Genomic DNA, 21,245 nt, shown 5'->3' on the forward strand with positions numbered 1-21,245 from the left:
TCGCACTACAGGACTCTTGCGTCTGGAAGTGCATAAAAGCAGAACTTCCCCATCGACAGGTCAGACTTACATGACCATTGCGCGCTGCAGAATCTATTGCCGCATTGCTGTTTTAATTATTTTAAAATTAATCTACTTTACTGCGCGCTCGCGCTGTCGATCTTGGCGCTAGGCGCTACCTCTCTCATAGCGTGTTATTAGTACCACTCTTACCCGCACTATAATTGTGACCTCATTCCGCACTTTGAGGGAATTCGAGCGCTTCAGGGCACCTTAGGGCTCCTGGGGACATCGCGCTGCGGTGTTGGTAGCCGCCATCTTGGGTGAGTGACGGAACCAGGGAGTGCCGAATTGCTGGCGCCATCTTGGTTGGGGGGCTAGTGATCGCACTACAGGACTCTTGCGTCTGGAAGTGCATAAAAGCAGAACTTCCCCATCGACAGGTCAGACTTACATGACCATTGCGCGCTGCAGAATCTATTGCCGCATTGCTGTTTTAATTATTTTAAAATTAATCTACTTTACTGCGCGCTCGCGCTGTCGATCTTGGCGCTAGGCGCTACCTCTCTCATAGGGTGTTATTAGTACCACTCTTACCCGCACTATAATTGTGACCTCATTCCGCACTTTGCGGGAATTCGAGTGCTTCAGGGCACCTTAGGGCTCCTGGGGACATCGCGCTGCGGTGTTGGTAGCCGCCATCTTGGGTGAGTGAGGGAACCAGGGAGTGCCGAATTGCTGGCGCCATCTTGGTTGGGGGGCTAGTGATCGCACTACAGGACTCTTGCGTATACGGCTATATATGATGGACGCCCCTAAAGCGTGCAGCGTAGGCGCGCAGCGGGCGCGCCGGCGGAGCGCCGGAGGTGTGCCAGAGGTAAGCCCGTTTGCGCCCGTTCGCGCACAGGACGCGCCGGGCGCCGAAAGTTTTGCCTCTCAGAACCAAGATGTAACTTCTTACTCTTATTCCTGCGATGAACTTTTACGCCTTAATCTCGGTTCACTCAGTAACTGAAAGTATAATATCACCAGTAAGCACCCAGTTGCCTTGTCCTGTGGCTTGTTGAATGTGAGATCTCTCATCAAACACTGTGAAGAAATTGCGTTACTTATCGAGTCTTACCATCTAGACCTACTCTTCATGACAGAGACTTGGACAACACCGACTAGCTCGGTGGAACTGGGGACAGCTTGTCCCCCTGGCTTCAAAATAATGCATAATCCCAGGGTGGGAGCCAGAGGAGGTGGAACTGGATTAATTTTTAGGCAGACTCTTGACGTCTCCCAGCTTATCATCAAGGCAATCGCTGGGTGCGAAACATTGGGTTTCTCCATCAAGGACCAAGGAGGCGTGCTATTCACGGGTCTACTATTTTATAGACCCCCGGCTAGCTCGTTATCTGCTGTACCTGAGCTCATAGACTTAATATACGATCTCTCCCACTCCCACACAAAGTTGATGGTGTCAGGGGATTTCAATCTTTGGTCAGAGGGACCGACCAAGACGGCCTATGTAGAGCTGGTCCAAGCTTGTCATAATTTTGAGCTACAACAACTAGTACTCTCCAAAACCCATTCAAAGGGCCATATTCTTGATCTACTTTTTGCTGACGCTTGTCGAACGGCTATACGTGACGTCCTGCCTCAGTGTTGGACGGATCACGCCCTCGTCCAGTTCTCCCTCTCGTGCACTAGTGCTCCATTAAAGAAAGGGAGTGTGGGGGCACTAGAATGGGGAGACAATGGTCTAGACTCCTCGAACAAACGATCTTGCCCTCTCTGCTGCCAGATGGCTTTGTATTGGGAGCGAATGTGGACATAAGTTACAAGACTCTCTGTCAGCGAATCTCGGCTTCTCTGGACTCTTTGGCCCCGCTGCGAAAAATCAAAGATAGGACTAATCTTGCTATGCCATGGTACTCGGAAGAACTTCGGCAGCTCAAGCTCCAATGTAAACAGGCTGAGCGGACCTGGAGGAAACAGTACCTGGAATCACATAGAGTCCTCTTCAAACAAGCACTGGCGTCCTATAAAATCCAGATCAAGCTTGCCAAAGCTAGATTCTTAGAAGAATCTTTGATGGCAGCTGTAAATAAATCTCAGGCCTTATTTAAGATCGTAAAGGACCTGGCCCATCCTGGCTGTACCAAAAATGTTATCCCGGCCTCTCAAGCTCTCTGTGATGCGCTAGCACAGGCCTTTGAGGATAAGATTGCCAACATCTTAAACAATCTTCCCTCGTCAACTGGCCGTGCTGTGCACGATTCCATCTCGTTTAAGAATAGGAAGGAGTGTACTAAATCAGGTGAGCTGAGCAACTTTCCTCTACCATCTTTTGAGGACTTCTGCTCTTTGGCTGACGGGGTGTCCTCTGCCTCACCTTCTGATCCTCTTCCACCCAAATTCTGGAAACTTTTTCGTGAAGAGCTGTTTCCCCCACTTTTTTCCATCTGTCGCCAGTCTCTCACTTCAGCACGGGTTCCAGTTTGCTGGAAATTGGCGGTGGTCTCCCCACTGCTTAAAAAGGAGAATCTGGACCCCACATGCCCAGCCAACTTTAGGCCCATCTCCCTCTTGCCATTCCCTATTAAAATTCTAGAGAAACTGGCCACAAAACATCTCTCCAACTTTCTTGAGACTACTGATTGTTTGGATGTGGCTCAGTTTGGGTTTAGACCGGCACATGGGACAGAGTCGGCATTGGTGACTGTTCTCGATGACCTTCGAACGCGTGCCAACCAGGGTCGAGCAGCCTTTTTAGTGCTGCTCGACATGTCGGCCGCGTTCGACGCGGTCAGCCATGCAATCCTGGTCAGGGGACTGACGGAGGCTGGGGTGTCGGGCTTGGCCCTTGAATGGCTGGTGTCATATCTCGATCAAAGGCACCAGGTAGTTGCCCTGCCACCCTTTAAATCCAACATCAGGAGGGTTGGTCAGGGAGTACCCCAGGGCTCGGCCATCAGCCTCATTCTTTTCAATCTTTACCTCCGTCCCCTGATCAAGCTGATTAAATCTTTTGGCATAACAGTCACCAACTACGCCGATGACACCCAACTTGTCTTTTCGTTTGAGGGTAAGGACGGGGTGTCACAGGAGGTCTTCCATCGATGCATGAGCACCACAGCAGAATGGCTGGGTAACAACTCCCTACAATTTAACAGCTCGAAAACCGAGGTGCTACATTGCTCTATGGATCGGACCCACAGACCTTTACCACAGGGTTTTTGGCCTCCTGATTTCCAAGGTACTAGTCTGCCTGCCGAATCGGTTTGGAATTTGGGGGTAATGTGTAGTTCCGACTTACAGCTGGACACATCAGTGAACAAAACGGTGGCCACTTGTATGGCATTACTTGGATCATTGTGAAAGATTCTACCCTTGCTCCCGGTACAGGCCAGACCAGAGGTAGTGCGGAGCATAATTTTAAGTCGTCTCGACTACTGCAACGCACTGCTGCTGGGGGCACCAGTTACTCTGCTAGGAAAACTCCAACGAGTACAGAATTTTGCTGCCAAACTGGCACTCTCGCGACGCCGTCTGGACTCTTCTGCCAAGGCACTTAGGGACCTCCATTGGTTGCCAATCTCTCAACGGGTGAACTTCAAAGCTTTGTGTTTGGTTTTTAGGGCTCTACACGGACAAGGCCCGTCTTCTCTGCAGGACCTTTTCTCATGGTACATCCCTCCAAGACCACTCCGGTCAGCCTCAGCTTACTTGGTGGTAGTACCCAAGTTTTTGAGGTCCCGGATGGGTGGTTGGTCCTTCAGGTTTACCGCAGCGCGGCTGTGGAATTCTCTACCGCTAGGCCTGAGGGGCCTGGAAGATTTTTCTTCCTTTAAAAAAGCATTAAAGACCCATCTGTTCCCCAGAACAATGTAAATAGATTGGAAGCTGGAAACATCATGTATTGTGTCATAACAGTCTAAGCGCCAGGATGCCCGTCGGGTGACAGTTATAGCGCTATAAAATAACGCCTATACATACATACATACATATCGCATGTAAATTATACTTAAGTATTTAAATGTTGCCTGTCTCTGCCGGCTTCGGAGTGAGGGGGATTTCGTTAAGGAGGCGGGTTTCAGAGGGGTGAAGAAGAAGCTCTCTAGTCTGGGGGTTGAGGTGGTTTGTGTTGCGCCACGCGCCGGGACTCCTTTACCCTGTCACCCGGGATGCTCAGCTCATGCATGCCTCCTTGTGCGCCGGCTCGGGTCCCTTGTCAGTGGCGTGCAGGTGCTTGGTGCTTCCATGGATGCTCTGAGCTCTTCTTGCGGCTGCGTTTGGCAACCCGTGCCTGACTGTGATGGGGCAGGTGGGACTGCGATGTCGCCGTGCCACCTGCCCTTACTCTGGGAAGAGATGGTCCTGTGCAGTGAGAGCGCTCAAGCCTGATTCTTGGTTTCCCGTTCCGACTTCCTTCCCATGTGGTGAGTGCCATTGTGCATGTGCATACATAATAATTAAAAATGAAAACAATATAACATCGAATAAACTCTGAAGACTGAACATTGTTGGCACATTCCTTGGGTTGCCTTAAATAAGGGCCTCTGTGACTGTGTGTAAATGAGTTGTAACATGTAACCCAATTCAGCCGAAAATACAGTCATGCTTTGCATTCTGTATAAAAGTTCCAAGTAAATAAAGTGCGAGTTTCTCTCATCCGTTTGTGGCAGTAGTTTGTATGTTTGTTTCCATCTCTCATAGTCCTAGTGCCAGTAAGCAGGCACAAACGCGTGTCTCGTTAATTCACTGACACAAGAGAACTGGCGCTCCCCTGCACACCGAACAAGTAGGGACATCAGAGGAGTGACTGGCCTCTGACTAGACACGAACTTGTCAGCACCAGCGCCTTCGTCACTCGCCTGATTCACACAGTTTAGCTCAGTCATGCTGGTGCCAAATTGTATATTTGGGAGTGAGAGGATAAGGAGGGGCTGACGATCGACGGAGTGTTAAAAACAGTATCTGCGATAGGTTAAACATTAATTAAAATAAGTTTAAATGGCGTCACTGGAGTCAATTGAGAGGGCTGCTACGGTTTGCACGGCGAGCACGTTATGTAAACAGCTCCGTGTGAGTGCACCTCCGACCCAGCAAGAACTCCCTCAGTTCGGAGTGACACTGGACCAACAGGGCAACAGGGCAATTGGATATCTGACTATGGTTGCCCCCAACTTTTTGCCTGGTGTTTTGCTGGTTTCGACTTAGTTGACCTGGGACCCTGCTCTCTCTAAAATGGATTCCATGTACCCTAGGTACATATCTAATTGGTACTGGGCCACCTTATCAGACCCTGTAACTCAGGGCATAGGTGTACCCAGGGCCTACCAGGGGCTGCAGCATGTATTATGCCACCCCTGGCTGGCCATCTAAATCTGACACAACTGGCTGCACGACAGCTGAGGCAAAGTGGTGTAATAACCCTTGGCTGTAGATATAGTATACCTATATCTAACCCTAAAATGGACACATAGATTCCTATCAGTCACTCCTATGGCAGGCCTTAACAATCCTGAAGGCAGAGTGCGTCGAATCATGTGAGATGGTGCTCTGGCATGAGCTGAGCCCATCTGCAGCTTGCGGAACCAAGTCCTAATAGCTGTTCTATGATAACGCGTACCATATACTCTTAAGTGCAGTATAATCCTCGCGGTTATTTGCTATCTTTGGTATCGCTTTATCAAAACATGTCGAGTAAGGTGTCATACGAATTGGAATACTAACCCCTCGCCAATTCTGGCGACGGGGTTAGCATTCCACCCTTCTAGAGGGACACGACATGTATGTAACTGTGAACCCCGGTTCAAGTTAACTCAAGCCTCAGCATCACAAAATGGATGCTGCCACCACAGACACAAGTCTGACCTCCTGCTGCTGGGAGTCCTTCCAGCGAGGGAGGCTTGGACAAAGGGTTTCCTGTCAGGGGCGGTGCTAGCACCATCCCAGACAGGGTTTTGTGTATCCTGGGTAGGCAGGGTTTTAGAGGAAGGTGACTGCAAGTGGCACCCCGGTGCTCACTATGCATCTGCCGGCTAGAACCAGTTCCAGGGGCACACCAGCCCCTGAGCTGGGGAAAGTCCGGCATGGGAGAGGGGTGTAACCACCCCACTTCCTGGTCCCACCCATGGGCAGGACCTAGTCGCGTGCCAGCCCCTTTTCCTAGTATAAAGATAGGAGCGGGCCCCCTTCCAAATTAGATCATCTTTGAATCCTGAAACTACTTTCTACGAAAGGAACTCTCGACTTCTTCTCAAGATTTCTCCCTTGTGACTAAGGAGTAGTCACCCTGCACCCGCAGGCACCATCTAAGAACACTGCGGTTTGCTGCAGGTCCTTCCTCCGGAATCCGACCGACCAGCATGACGAGACCCGGCTTCCCTGGCACCTCTGACCTCTACCTACATCTTCAGCTCAGCTGAGATCCGTGGGTAAGACGAGACCTCGAGGGACCGGCCATCTTCAGAACTGCATGACGCTTATCCAGCACGACCGCCGAGGGATCCTCGAGTGAGTGCTTTGGGGTTCGAGAAGCCCTAACCCTGAGCAGCTCCAGCACCGAAGTCCAGCCCCCCAGCATCCACCAGATCTGCGTGGGGCCCTCCTGCTCTTTGCTGCTCACCGCGTTGTCCGGCTACTTGCCTGCTGGCTTGTGACCCTCTTGACGACGCTCCACGACGACAACACCGCTGGTCTGGTTGCTCCAGACTGGCCCTTGCTCCCCTCCAACAGAGGAGCACCCCGGGCCCTCCTGGTCCACTCCAGACGCCATTTTAAATCCACCGCGTGGGCTTGCATTTGCCAAGACTTGTTGCCCCAATCCTGGGTCCAGCGACGTCGACAGCAGATACCATTGTGGGACAGCTCGCACCTCCATCCTGGTCGCCGACAACGCCTCCTGGTCCGTGAGACTGCAGAGCCCAGCGTCGCCCACTCACCCTGTCGAGGTGACTCCATCCGGTGCCATCCTGGTGCCCATCTAATCACTGGCTAGTGATTCAGAACTTGGTCCCCTCTGCCTACAGGTGTCTTCCATCTTCGATCCAGGCTTGGATCCCTCCGAATCTCTTCACTGGTCGCCTGCCAGCAACTTCTTCTTTCAGGTTCCATAGACTGCAACGAGGATTCCCGACGTGTTTCCAGACCTATGCAGCCGCAGCCCCTGGGCTAGGTAAACTCAGCATTTCGGTGTTCCAGCATAGCTTTGCTATCCAAAGGTCCAGATCCTTTTTCGTTTCAGCTCTACCTAGTCGGATTCGTCCGATAACACTAACTTTACGAAATCTAGCATCCATAGACTTTGTCCCGCATCCCGCGTGAGAGTGCACACTCTGCACCCGATCTCCCTAGGCCTCCTGCTAGTAATCTGAAGGTTCAGTAGTCAAGTCCTAGCGATCCCAAAGCCTATTAGAGTAGTACTTACCTGCTAGTAATTTCGCATTCCACTTTTATGGATTAAATATTTTATTGAGCATAGGCAATGAAATGCACCTCCGAGACATCTGTAGAGCCGACCCCACTCCTGGGAGGCCTAGGTCAGCGACCACACTGGCACCCAACACGGGGCCAGCGGGAACATCGTGTATTAACACAGCAAGCCGCCTACAACCCCACTGGGCCGGCCGCGTCTTAAGAGGTGCTACAATGGTGCAAGCTGATCAGAGCTAGTGCAATTCATAAAACAAAGAACCGTAAACAACCCCCCTACCCTTCCCACCCTAACCCTCCCCTCTCCTTGTCCATTTCCGGGCGTAATCTAACGGATGTGGTCCCTGCTTAACAATCAGGTGGTGCTGCGCGCGCAGTGCTTGTGCGCTTACGGGTGTGCGTCTTGGGATCCGGGAGAGGTGTTTCTGCCAGTCGTAGCAGGCGCAGGTAGCGCGGGCAGCTCACCTCCCGAAACTCCCCAGTAAGCAGAGTGAGGAATGGCCGCCAGAGCTCCGCAAAGTCCGCCCCCCTCCCTGCCGCCGCCAGTGACAGCTTCTCCATGCCCAGGATCGCCCATAGCCGGTGAAGCCACCCCAGTTGCTGCGGGGCCTGAGTCGCCCTCCAGTGGGCCACAATGTTTTGGACTGCAGCCCCAAGTGCCAGAGCAATCAAGCGGCCTCTCCAGGATTTCAGGGGGTACATGAGGGCGTTCGGGAGGCCTAGAATAATGTACGCTGGGAATCGCGGCAGCTGAGTGTCCAGGTGTGCGTCAATAAGATCCAGGATAGGGTCCCAATAGGGGCGCAGCGCCTTACAGCTCCACAGCAGGTGTTCCAGTGTCCCTTGTTCCCCACATCCCCTCCAGCACCTGTCGCTTACCCGGGCATCCCATTGATGAAGTCGCTCAGGGGTGTGGTACCAGTACATGGCTACCTTAGTCAATGTCTCTGTGAGCCCGGTGTGGTGCGCCGAGTGTCTGGCCCTATGGTACACCCCCTCCCACTCTTTCCTAGTGAGCTGTCTCCCCAGGTCCCTTTCCCACCGGGCCTGACCTGCGTTGTATGTGTGTGCCTGGGTGAGGAGTAGCTGTTGATAAAGGTCTGAAATCAATTTCTTGTCGGAGGTGCGCGTCAGCAGCCACCGTTCGTAGGGTGTGAGGTGCCGTTGGGCCCCAGGCCTGACCGAGGGGTGGAGCACCCAGTGGCGCACCTGCAGATATTGCAAGCGTTCCGATTCGGCCACGCCATAATCCGCCTTGACCTGCTGGAACGGGAGGACCCCCTTGATGTCGAACATGTGTCCCGCCGCTCTACAGGGCGTCGTCCGCCACGTCGTGAATGATCCGGGGACCAGGCCCGGCGAGAAGTCCGGATTCTCAAAGATGGGAGTCATAGGCGAGGGGAAGGAGGTCAGCCCCTTGGCCACGGCCACTCTGTCCCACACTCGCAGGGCGGTGCTAGTGATATCAGAGGCGTACAGGTTAGGGGGGCGGTGGCGGCGCGGCAGGAAAGGCACGCCCTGGAGGGTACGGCCAGCCACTGCTTGGTCCAGGAAGAGCCAGTGTTTGCCGGACTCCAGCTGGAACCATTCTACGAAGGTGCGCAGCTGCGCTGCCTGAAAGTACAGGGTGAGGTCGGGTACGCCGACCCCCCCATTCGCCGGGGGTAGGGTAGCGAGAGCGTGCCTAAACCGAGGCCGCCGGCCGTTCCAAATGAACCGTGACAGGTCCGATTGGGTTTGTTGAAGCCAGCCCTGCGGGGGGTTCAAGGGGAGCGTCTGAAACAAATACAGAATCTGCGGCAGCAGAGTCATTTTGACTGCGGCAATTCTGCCGAGCCATGACAGTGTGAGCGGCTTCCAACGCCGGAGCTGCTCCCGAAGTTTAAGTGTGAGGGCCCCGTAGTTGACTCGTGCGGTACTCCTGACGGAGGGAGCCAGGCGGACGCCCAGGTACGGGACGGTTGCGTCCGACCACTGTATCTTGAATTCCGATTTAATCTCGGCCACCACGTCTGGCGTCAGGGAGATGTTCAGGGCTTCAGATTTAGCTTCGTTGATTTTGAAACCCGAGGCTAGGGCAAAGGTGTGGAGCTCTACAAAGAGAGCACGCAGGGATTGCATAGGGTTGGTGAGAGATAGCAGGACGTCGTCAGCGTACAAGCTGATCTTATGCGTATCGGCACCGAATTTGATACCAGATATGAGCGCGTGCTGCCGAACCCTCTGAGCCATCGGCTCCATGTATAGGGCGAATAGAAGCGGCGACAGGGGGCAGCCCTGGCGTGTGCCTCTGCCGATGTCGAACCTCGGGGAGGTGTGGCCGTTCACCCTGACCGTGGCATTGGGCCGGCGGTAGCAATTGAAGATGCGGTGGCGGAGCTTCTCGCCAAAACCGAAGTGGCGGAGGACCTGGTCGAGGTAGGGCCAATGCACTCTGTCGAATGCTTTCTCCGCGTCAATGGTGAGGAGCATGCAGCCCGGTTTAGTGCGCGACCCGGCCTCAATGAGGTGCAACACTCGCCTGGTGTTATCGCTAGTCTGCCGTTGGGGAATAAAGCCCGCTTGGTCAGGGTCTACCAGCTGCTGCATGTAAGGCGCAATGCGACCCGCTAGAATGCCCGTGTAGAGCTTCAAGTCTACATTCAGCAGCGAGATGGGCCTGTATGAGCTACACGCCGCCGGGTCGCGGCCCGGTTTGGGGATGACAGAGATGGACGCCTCCAGCAAGTCGGGGTGGATGGCACCAGGCTCAAAGGTGTTAAACAGGTCGCGCAAGAGGGGGGCAAGCTGCTGGCAAAAGGTTTTGTAGAAGGCCGCGGTATAGCCATCGGGCCCCGGGGATTTCCCCACCTTGAGGCGGGCAATAGCAGAGATGACTTCCTCCAGGCCGATGGGCCGTTCCAAGAAGTCCGCTTGGGCTTGGTTGAGGGAGGGGAGCTCCGCGCCCTGCAGGTATGCCGGGCCGGCGAGTGGGTCCAGGTGGTCCGCGTCGTATAGCGCCGCATAAAAGGTGCCAAAGGTCGCCGCAATCGCCGCGTCCTCCGTGATCTGGCTGCCATCAGCCGACCGGAGGGATCGCACCTGCTGTCGTTGGGTTTGCGCCCGTAGTCTGCTCGCCAGAAGCTTTCCGCATCGGTCACCCCCGGTATAATAGGCGTGCTTAAGGCGCATAGCGGCGTATTCCGCTACGTCTTGGTCCAAAGCCGCCAACATTTTCCGCTCGGCGCATAGTTGGCGCCATGCCCTCGCTGCTCCCGTGCGCTGGTGCATCTGTTCTAGTTCCGCCACCCGTTGGGTAAGCTCGGCACGCTTCAGCGCCCTGTCCCTGTTGTTGGCGGTGGCTATGGAGATGAGTTCCCCGCGGAGGACCGCCTTGAGGGCAGCCCACTGAGTGGCCTTCGAGGTGTCATCATTGGCGTTATGTTCCAGGAAGCGGTCGATCGCAGCAGTGAGGCGTGTTTGGGTGTCGGGCAACTGCAGGAGGCCGTCTCGCAGCCTCCAGTGTCGTTGCGGAGCTGGCATGGCGCCTATGCGAAGTGTCGTCACAACTGGGGAATGATCCGAGAGCGCGGCCGGCAGAATCTCCACTTCCTCGACCTGCTGCGCTAGCTGAGTAGAGCACAGGAAATAATCCAGCCGCGCATACGTCTTGTGTGCCGCCGAGTAGTACGTGTATGCTGTGGTCTGGGGATGCATGTGTCGCCATAAATCTATGAGGCCCAGGTCCGCCACGTGTGTGTGTCCTGCTGCAGTGAGTGCTCCCACCTGCCCGGATCTCTGGCCTGAGCGGTCCGCCGTGTTGTGAAAAACAATGTTAAGGTCCCCCCCTAACAACAAGTGTGTGCGTGTGGTGGATGTAGCGGACTCTAGTGCCGTATGCAAAAACCGTTCCTGTCCCTCGTTCGGGCCATAGACTGAGCCCACTAGCAAGGTATGGCCCGCAACCTGGAAGCTATAAAGCAGAAGTCGCCCCTTAATTTCGGCCTCTTTCTGGAGGACCCTCCCCTCGAAGGATTTAGCCACTAGGATCGCCACCCCCGCCGTTTTCTTCGGGGAGGAGGAGAAGAACTGCCAGGGAAAGGCGCGTGACTTGAGTCTGTGCTGATCGCTGCGAACAAGGTGTGTCTCCTGGAGGAGGCAGATATCCGCCTTGGAGCGCTCGAGACAGGAGAGGATTGCTTTGCGCTTATTCGGGCTATTAAGACCTCGCACATTGAGCGAAAGCACCGTTAGGTGACGTGTCATGTCTGGGGTAACAAGGGAGATGCTATTCCCCACCCGGAGGTGGCCGCCACAGACCAACAGGCTGCAAGAGACGCTGCGCAGGGGGTCCTACCGACTCCTACCATGATGTCACAATCCCCTGGACAAGGAGAGCCCACCCGCCCCTCCCCTACCCCCCCAACACCCCCCATCCCCAACTGTCCCCCCCAACCTCCAAGGAGAACCCCCCAACCCCCCCCCTCTACCCCCAACTCCCCCCCAACCCCAACTGGTGCCGCTCCCCCCTCCCCCCAATCCCCAATAGTGCAATGCTCGATTCTCTGAACAGGTGCAAGCACCGATGGAATCCCCCCCCCATTCCCACCCTCCGCCCCTGCAACCAAAAAGAAGTCCGAATCAACATAGTCCCAGGTCCAGGTGAAAGTCCGCTGGACCCGTGGTGAAGGATACACTTGGTGTGTGGGCAATGGCGACGGCGATGTCGGGTACCGCGCCTCTCCACGTGGGTCAGCCATCAAGGGGACGGCGCAGACACAACGCGGGTCAGCGAGGCTTCGCCCCCGCCGCCGGGGTGAATCGTCCCGGCCAGGTCATGTCCTGGTAGCGCCGTGTGACCGTGGTAGAGTTCAATCGTGCTCTTTATTCGCCAGGCCCTGCGCGACCGTCTCCACCGCCGCTCGTTGGCCCTCTGTTATTTCTTTGGTGGCGGGGCGTCGCGGCCTGTTTCGCCTCCGCTGTTGCCGCCATTTTCCCGGCGTGTCCTCATTGGGTGCAACCCCCGCTCCGGGGTTCTCGGCCTCCGACGGCTCCTCAATGTCCAGAAGGGCGCAGGCCTCCTTGAGGGAGCGTATCTGGTGGAGGTTATTGCCCATTTTAAACACAAGGCGAAAGGGGTGCCCCCAGCTGTATGAAATGTTGCGTTTCCGCAATTCCGCCGTGACAGGACGGAAGAGGCGCCTCTTCTCCAGGGTCAGTGCTGCGAGGTCCTGATAGAGGGCAGGGGAGTGCGCGCCAAAGGACACCGGCGCCATCCTGCGCGCATTAGCTAGGATCTCCTCCTTGGTGCGGAAGTCTTGGACGCACACAAGGATGTCCGCTGGGTGAGCTGTGGCCGCTCTAGGCGGGCCCGTTCTGTGCACTCTATCTAGGCCCAGGGGTGTATCCAACGGGCGTCCCAGGATGTGGTTGAACAGCTCCCGGGTGAACGGGAAGAGGTCCTCCGTGTCAGGGGAGTGCTTCACCCCCCGGATCCTTATGTTGTGCCGCCTGGAGCGGTTCTCCAAATCTTCGGCGTGTGTTTGGAGGTCCACCTGTTGGTCGTGAATGCGCGCCAGTTCCTGCCGCAGTGCTTCAATCTCCATGTCCCGTGCGTCGCTCTTCGTCTCCAGCTCCACCACTCTCTCACCAATGGCGTCGGTATCGCGGCGCGCCTCTTTTATCTCGTCCTGGAGTTCTTTCTTTAAGTCCTGAATGTCCTCGCGAAGTCCCATGAAGAGTGACTCCAGGAAGGAGCGCGTGATTGGGCCCTCAGCATCCGGCTGCCCCTGGGCTGGCGAGGCCTGTTGTTTCTTCTCGGCGCCCCCGCGTTGGCTGGCCGCTGAGGTGTCCGCCTTCTTCCCCAGAGCGCCGGGGGTGAAGAGGTCCGCGATGGAGCGGTCCTTCCGCGTCCTGGCGGTGGACATGGTCCGTGTGGCGTCTCTTGTCCAGTAGCTTTCTGGTATTGGACCGCAGGCCCAGGCCGCCGACGCCGCTGTGTCTCCTGGCGCCCAGTCTGGGGATGGCGGTGCGTTGCGCTTGCTCTCTGTGAGTCCAGCCGGTGCCCACAGCGCAGTGCGGCCTCCGCAGCGTGGGTATGGGTGAGCGGGTTCCGCCAAGGGGTGCCAACCAGGTGCGGGATGGGCCCGCCTTGTGCCTCGGGGGCCCGGGCCAGTGTCGGGGTCGCCGCAGGGGCCTGTGGAGTGGGAGCAGTGCAGGCTACGTGGACAGGCTCCCCGCTTGCGTGGTGGCTCTGTGCTCGGTGAGACCCCAGACGCCTCCGCGTCGTCGCGCCAAAAAAGGGCGGGCTGCCGCAGGCAATCACCCCTCACGCGCCAGTAAAGCTCCGGCCTCGCGCGACGGGCTGCAGCCGGTGAGCGCGCCTAACGCGCTGATGGAGCCTTGGCTTGGCGGGCCGGGTCGCGTGTGTGTGGCGAGGGGGGGGGGGCGCCTGGTACCACTATCCCAACCCCCCCCGTACCTCCGTTTGCAAAGAGCTGCAGGCCGGGATTCCAGGGGCACCAGGTCCGGCGATGGGAGCCGGCGACAGCCCGGGCAATGTCTGCTTCCACCGTGTGCTGGGGCCGGCAGGTCCGCAGTAGCTTCCACGCAGAGCCGTGGGAAGCCTCGCGCGTTGCCGCGCGGGCCGGACCCGCCGCTTCAGCCGATGCCTGCTCCGTGCGTTCTCGGACGGCGCTGTGGCTCCGCCCACCTCGGCCTCGTTGTCGGCCGCGCTCTCGGCACTCTGAGCGCACCAGGCCCCAACGGTCGCCGCCTCCGCAGTCCGACAGGTCACGGGTCCGGCCGTCCCCGGGCCCAGGACCGGACCAGCAGATCACCGCCGCTGCGCCGTCGGCGCCAGAAGTTTCTCAGGACCGGTCACGGCCGGGTAGGTGCTGTGATCGTGCTAGATTCGGTGGCCGGCGGCGGGAGCTCAGCAAAGCACGTCCGCTCACGCCGCCATCTTGGCCACGCCTGCCCGCATTCCACTTTTAGAGTATATGGTTTTTCGTGCCCCTCGGGCATTTGTGTAAATTGTGCGACTTTGCGTATTTTCCTAGGAGCTTTGTATTGTGCTTAGCGCCCTGTCCTCATAAAGAGTCCATGGCTGTTGTGTTCTAAATAAATATACTTTTATTTTCATAACAACTTGTGTGGTGTCCTTTCACTTGGTGCTCAAGGGGTATATGTGATGGTATAACAGCTGGCTTAACACGCCCTCTAGAGTCTAGCCTAAAGACTGCTCTTGTCCATGCTACTAGGATAGCTGGTCTACGGTTGACTTACAACCAATCATCAATAAGGGTTGTTTGGACTGATACATAGTGATCACTAGAATAGTGAGCACTGCATATCAGGCCAACTTCTCACATTCACGACCAACAGGTGGACCTCCAGTCTCACGCCGAGGACCTGGAGAACCGCTCCCGGCGGCACAACATCAGGATTCGGGGAGTGAAGCAGGCTCCCGACACAGAAGACCTCTTCCATGTCACCCAAGGCCTCTTCAACCACATCCTGGGCCGACCGGCGGACTCAACGCTTCGGTTGGACAGGGCCCATAGGATGGGCCCGCCCAGGGCGGCCTCGTCCCAACCGGCCGACATCTTGGTCTGCGTGCAGGACTTCCGCACGAAGGAGGAGATCCTTAGCAAAGCGCGCCAGATGGGAACCATCTCATATGGTGCCCACTCGCCGACTCTATATCAGGACCTCGCCTCCATCACCCTGGAGAAACGACGGTCATTCCGACCGATCACGGCAGAACTGCGACGCGACATCCCATATAGCTGGGGTCACCCCTTTCGCCTGGTGTTTAAGCTGGACAACAAGGTTCACCAGTTGCGGTCTTTCAGGGATGCATGCAAATTGCTAGGCCTTGAGGAACCGACGGAGGATGACGATCAGCCCGGAGGGGGAGCAAATGGCACGGACGGCCCTGGGCAGAGAAAACAGCAACGGCGACGACGAAGACCGAGGCGCCCGGCCGCGCAAGAGATCGAAAATGATCGCCGTGCTGCGGTAGAAACCATAGCGCTGGGACTGGCAAACTCCGACAGCGGATAACCAACGATGAGGTGGCACGAGGGCTTTTGATGAGACTGTGGGGATTGGGGCCGACTGAGTCGGCGGCGGTGGCGGAGGTATTGGACTTCGACACATTCCCCCGAAGGTGTCCCAACCTCCTCGTCTACAACTATGGACGTTGGACAGGACTATTTTTGGTATTCAAGTTGGGGAAAGGGGATGGAGGGTGGTCTCCTTGGCAGGTGGAGGGTGGGGAGAGACTGTTTTGCTTCTTTGGCCAGTCAGGAAAAGGGGGTTTCTGGACTGGGAGAGACCTTTCCCATTCATCTCTGGATGAAGGACTATCAATGTTGGCATCTTGGGATTGCGGGGGGGGTGGGGGGCTGTCAAGGGTTTTGTTCATTGTGGGGAGGGGGGTGGTGTTGGTAAGGGGGAGGAACTACGGATCCGAGTGAATGTTGGACTAAAAGGGTGTGGCGAATTGCGCAGATCTGAGGGTCCTGGGTGGCCGGGGCAGCTGCGAGACAGGGCTTGGCTGATGTTTTGGCCACTGGAAGTTTTCTCAGAGAGCGTGTGGGGTATGACTCCTTATGCCTGCGACTGAGTTGAGTGTGCTCACATTGAATGTGCGTGGGCACAGTCCGGTTAAGCGGCGAGAGGTGCTGTCCCTGCTGGAGAATTCAAAAGCAGATATCGGTCTCCTCCAGGAAACGCATTTTCTAACTAAGGATTGTCATAGGCTTAAATCCCGTCACTTTCCGACACCACATTTTCTCATCCACAACCACAAAGACTGCTGGGGTGGCGCTCCTGGTGTCAAAGCGATTTAAGGGCAAGCAGTTACACCGGGGGACAGAGGTTAAAGGGCGACTCCTATCCTGCAGGTTCTCACTGGGTGCTCACACCTTCACGGTGATTGCGGTTTATGCGCCAAATGAGGGGCAGGAGAAGTTCTTCCACCAAGTGCTTACTGAAGCAGCGGCGGCACCTGATAGACACGTTCTGGTTGGGGGGGACCTCAATTTAGTTTTTGACAACCTACTTGACAGGTCAGCGCAGCGATCCACGCAGGCAGGCACTTTATCGGAGGGGGGACAGAACAGATTGTCAGAACTGGGTATGACGGACTTGTGGCGCTCCCTCCACCCGGACGACCGGGACTACACATATTACTCCAACGCCCACAAAACCTATGCGCGCCTAGATTATTTTTTAACATCCACTTCATTTAGAGCGCTGGCGTCAAGCGTTGAGATAGGAGCGGCAGCCCTTTCCGATCATGCACCACTCACAGCGGTGTTTACCTTTCCACCGGTGGGGCGAAGTGCCCGTTGCTGGAGGCTTAGGGACACGCTGCTGCACAGACAGGGGGTTGTGGCCAAGATCAAGGAAGCTATAGCTGAATACCTGGTACACAACACACCGACGGACACTTCACATGCAACACATTGGGCAGCACTCAAGGCAGTCATACGGGGCGAGTTCATTGCAATCGCGGCAGCAGAAAATGCGGAGAGGGCCCGTAAGAGAGACAAGCTCTCTGCCCGCACGAAGGAATTGGAGCAGGTACACCAGAGGACCGGGCGCCGCGGGTGTGGAAACAGTTGTGAGTGGCACGTCAACAGTTAGCAGCACTAGATCAAGATAGAGCAAAATGCGCGGCACTACGGGTACGACATGCATACTACACGGGAGGCGACAGATGCGGGAGGCTGTTGGGTCGGGCACTCCGCGAACAGCAGCAACGACACTCGGTGCAGGAAATACACACGCAGGACGGAGTCACAGTGACGGAGGACGGAGCTATAGCGCAGGCATTTATTGACTTTTATACCACACTATACGAGGGGGCTGCTCTGGATCCAGCGGACGGGGCGGCCTTCCTGGACTCTGTGTCCATACCCGCTTTATCTACGGAACAATCAGAACTCCTTGACAGGGAGATCCGTCCTGAAGAAGTCATTGCCGCGATCTCCCCTCTCAAGCTGGCCAAGGCGCCAGGACCGGATGGCTTCACCGCCGCCTTTTACAAAACATTCTGCCCCCAGGTTGCTCCGTTGTTGACTGCCCTCTTTAATTCCTTCTCGGAGCCCGGCGCCATCCCAAGAGATCTGATGAGTGCCATGATCTCGGTCATTCCCAAACCGGGGAAGGACCGAACGCAATGCGGGGCCTACCGCCCTATCTCGTTACTTAACGTAGATCTGAAGCTTTATACAAGTATACTGTCGAAGCGGCTGGGCCCACTTATGCCTGGTCTGATTGATCCGGACCAGGCCGGCTTTATACCGGAGCGCCAGACGGTCGACAACACAAAAAGAGCACTCCACTTAGTGGAACGAGCCTCCAGGTTGCCAGGAGAGTTCATGATGTTGGCAATTGATGCGGAGAAGGCCTTCGATCATGTCCACTGGCCGTACTTGGAACAGGTGCTCATCAAGGCAGGGTTAGGCGCGAGATTTCGTACGTGTGTTCTGAACTGCTATACCTTCCCCATGGCGTTAGTTCGGGTGAATGGCTGCTCATCGTCCGTATTCCCCGTCGAACGCGGTACTCGGCAAGGGTGTCCACTCTCGCCCCTGCTCTTCGCGCTCTATATGAAACCCCTGGCGCAGGCCATGCAATCGCATTCGACCATTAAGCGGATTAAATTCGGGGCTGATATCCACACGATTAGCTTATACGCTGATGACGTCTTGCTTTCCTTTGCTTCCCCTGCGGCATCCCTGCTGGCCGGGGCGGCCATCCTGGATGCGTTGGCGAAGGCCTCCTGCTTTAAGGTGAACATGACGAAATCAGTAGCACTTGACCTTTCCTTGGAGGCACACACGCGGGCCTCCCTAGAAGCACAATTCCCCTTCCAATGGGCAGACAGTGCAGTCCCCTACCTGGGCATACAATTGGCGGCCACGCTACCAGAAACGGTGCGTCTCAACTACGCCAACCTTAGTCGCACTATCCGCGCGGAGGTCGGGCGGTGGCGGCACCTCCCACTATCTTGGCTGGGCCGAGTGGCAGCAGTAAAGATGACAATCCTCCCGCAAGTTTTATACGTTTTTCGGGCTAGCCCGCTCCGTCCCCCGGAGGGATGGATTCGCCGCACGCAATCGGAGCTGGCTCAGTTTGTGTGGAACGGGAAACGGCCCAGACTCAAGCTGAGGCTAGAGATGCTTCACCCGGAGAGTGGTGGGCTGGGCCTGCCGGATTTGCGTCACTATTACCAGGCGACCCAACTCAGAACCCTAGTGGAATGGAGCAAATGGGAATCGGAGCGCCATTGGTTGTTCCAGGTCCAAGCGGTCGCGGGCGTCCACTCCAGGAGGTGCCTTTCCTGCAGCGACAACACCGACCCCCTAACCTATACGCCTCCTTCGTCACGAGGGTACCGCTAGAGGGATGGGATCGAACATGCGTCTTACACGACCTGACGACCTTCCCGTCTCCCCTCACACCCCTGTTAGAGAACCCTGACTTCGGCCCGGGTAGGGATGTCCAGGCCTTTGCACGGTGGCGCCCAGCAGGATGCCGATGCCTCTTTCACATGTATTCAGATGCGGGAGTGATGCCTTTTGAGGAATTCCGGAAGACCTATGACCTCCCGGAGCCTGAACACCTTAGTTAGCTACAGGTCCGACATTGGGCGCTTCAACCCCAGATCCGTGGAGACACTACACGCAAGCTCAGTAAATATGAATACTGGCTTCTCTCGCGCACCACAGATAAGCGACTCATTTCAGACATATATCGGCTCCTCTTGGACAGATACTCGCGCGTTTATAATGCAGGACGGGCTAGATGGGAGAGGGAACTGGGGCGGACTCTGCGCAACAAAGAATGGGAGGACATTTACTACCGCGCCACACACACACGAGATGCGTGAGGTTTGGCACCTCACGCGAGATGCGTGAGATTCGGTATCTCACGCGGGATGCGTGAGGTTTGGCACCTCACCCGAGATGCGTGAGGTTTGGCAACTCACCCGAGATGCGTGAGGTTTGGCAACTCACCCGAGATGCGTGAGGTTTGGCACCTCACCCGAGATGCGTGAGGTTTGGCACCTCAACCGAGATGCGTGAGGTTTGACACCTCACGCGAGATGCGTGAGGTTTGGCACCTCACTCGAGATGCGTGAGGTTTACCACCTCACCCGAGATGCGTGAGGTTTAGCATCTCACGCGAGATGCGTGAGGTTTGGCACCTCACCCGAGATGCGTGAGCTTTGGCACCTCACCCCAGATGCGTGAGGTTTGGCACCTCACTCGAGATGCGTGAGGTTTGGCACCCCACTCGAGATGCGTGAGGTTTGGCACCTCACGCGAGATGCCTGAGGTTTGGCACCTCACCCGAGATGCGTGAGGTTTGGCACGTCACCCGAAATGCGTGAGGTTTGGCACCCCACGCGAGATGCGTGAGGTTCTGCACCTCACGCGAGATGCGTGAGGTTCTGCACCTCACGCGAGATGCGTGAGGTTCGGCACCTCATTCCGCACTTTGGGGGAATTCAAGCGCTTCAGGGCACCTTAGGGCTCCTGGGGACATCGCGCTGCGGTGTTGGTAGCCGCCATCTTGGCAGAGTGAGGGAACCAGGGAGTGCTGAATTGCTGGCGCCATCTTGGTTGGGGGGCTAGTGATCGCACTACAGGACTCTTGCGTCTGGAAGTGCATAAAAGCAGAACTTCCCCATCGACAGGTCAGACTTACATGACCATTGCGCGCTGCAGAATCTATTGCCGCATTGCTGTTTTAATTATTTTAAAATTAATCTACTTTACTGCGCGCTCGCGCTGTCGATCTTGGCGCTAGGCGCTACCTCTCTCATAGCGTGTTATTAGTACCACTCTTACCCGCACTATAATTGTGACCTCATTCCGCACTTTGCGGGAATTCGAGTGCTTCAGGGCACCTTAGGGCTCCTGGGGACATCGCGCTGCAGTGTTGGTAGCCGCCATCTTGGGTGAGTGAGGGAACCAGGGAGTGCCGAATTGCTGGCGCCATCTTGGTTGGGGGGCTAGTGATCGCACTACAGGACTCTTGCGTATACGGCTATATATGATGGACGCCCCTAAAGCGTGCAGCGTAGGCGCGCAGCGGGCGCGCCGGAGGTGCGCCAGAGGTAAGCTCGTTTGCGCCCGTTCGCGCACAGGACGCGCCGGGCGCCGAAAGTTTTGCCTCTCAGAACCAAGATGTAACTTCTTACTCTTATTCCTGCGATGAACTTTTACGCCTTAATCTCGGTTCACTCAGTAACTGAAAGTATAATATCACCAGTAAGCACCCAGTTGCCTTGTCCTGTGGCTTGTTGAATGTGAGATCTCTCATCAAACACTGTGAAGAAATTGCGTTACTTATCGAGTCTTACCATCTAGACCTACTCTTCATGACAGAGACTTGGACAACACCGACTAGCTCGGTGGAACTGGGGACAGCTTGTCCCCCTGGCTTCAAAATAATGCATAATCCCAGGGTGGGAGCCAGAGGAGGTGGAACTGGATTAATTTTTAGGCAGACTCTTGACGTCTCCCAGCTTATCATCAAGGCAATCGCTGGGTGCGAAACATTGGGTTTCTCCATCAAGGACCAAGGAGGCGTGCTATTCACGGGTCTACTATGTTATAGACCCCCGGCTAGCTCGTTATCTGCTGTACCTGAGCTCATAGACTTAATATACGATCTCTCCCACTCCCACACAAAGTTGATGGTGTCAGGGGATTTCCATCTTTGGTCAGAGGGACCGACCAAGACGGCCTATGTAGAGCTGGTCCAAGCTTGTCATAATTTTGAGCTACAACAACTGGTACTCTCCAAAACCCATT

Source organism: Lissotriton vulgaris, unplaced genomic scaffold, assembly GCF_964263255.1.
Source record: "Lissotriton vulgaris unplaced genomic scaffold, aLisVul1.2 SCAFFOLD_1784, whole genome shotgun sequence".
NCBI lineage: Eukaryota > Metazoa > Chordata > Amphibia > Caudata > Salamandridae > Lissotriton > Lissotriton vulgaris.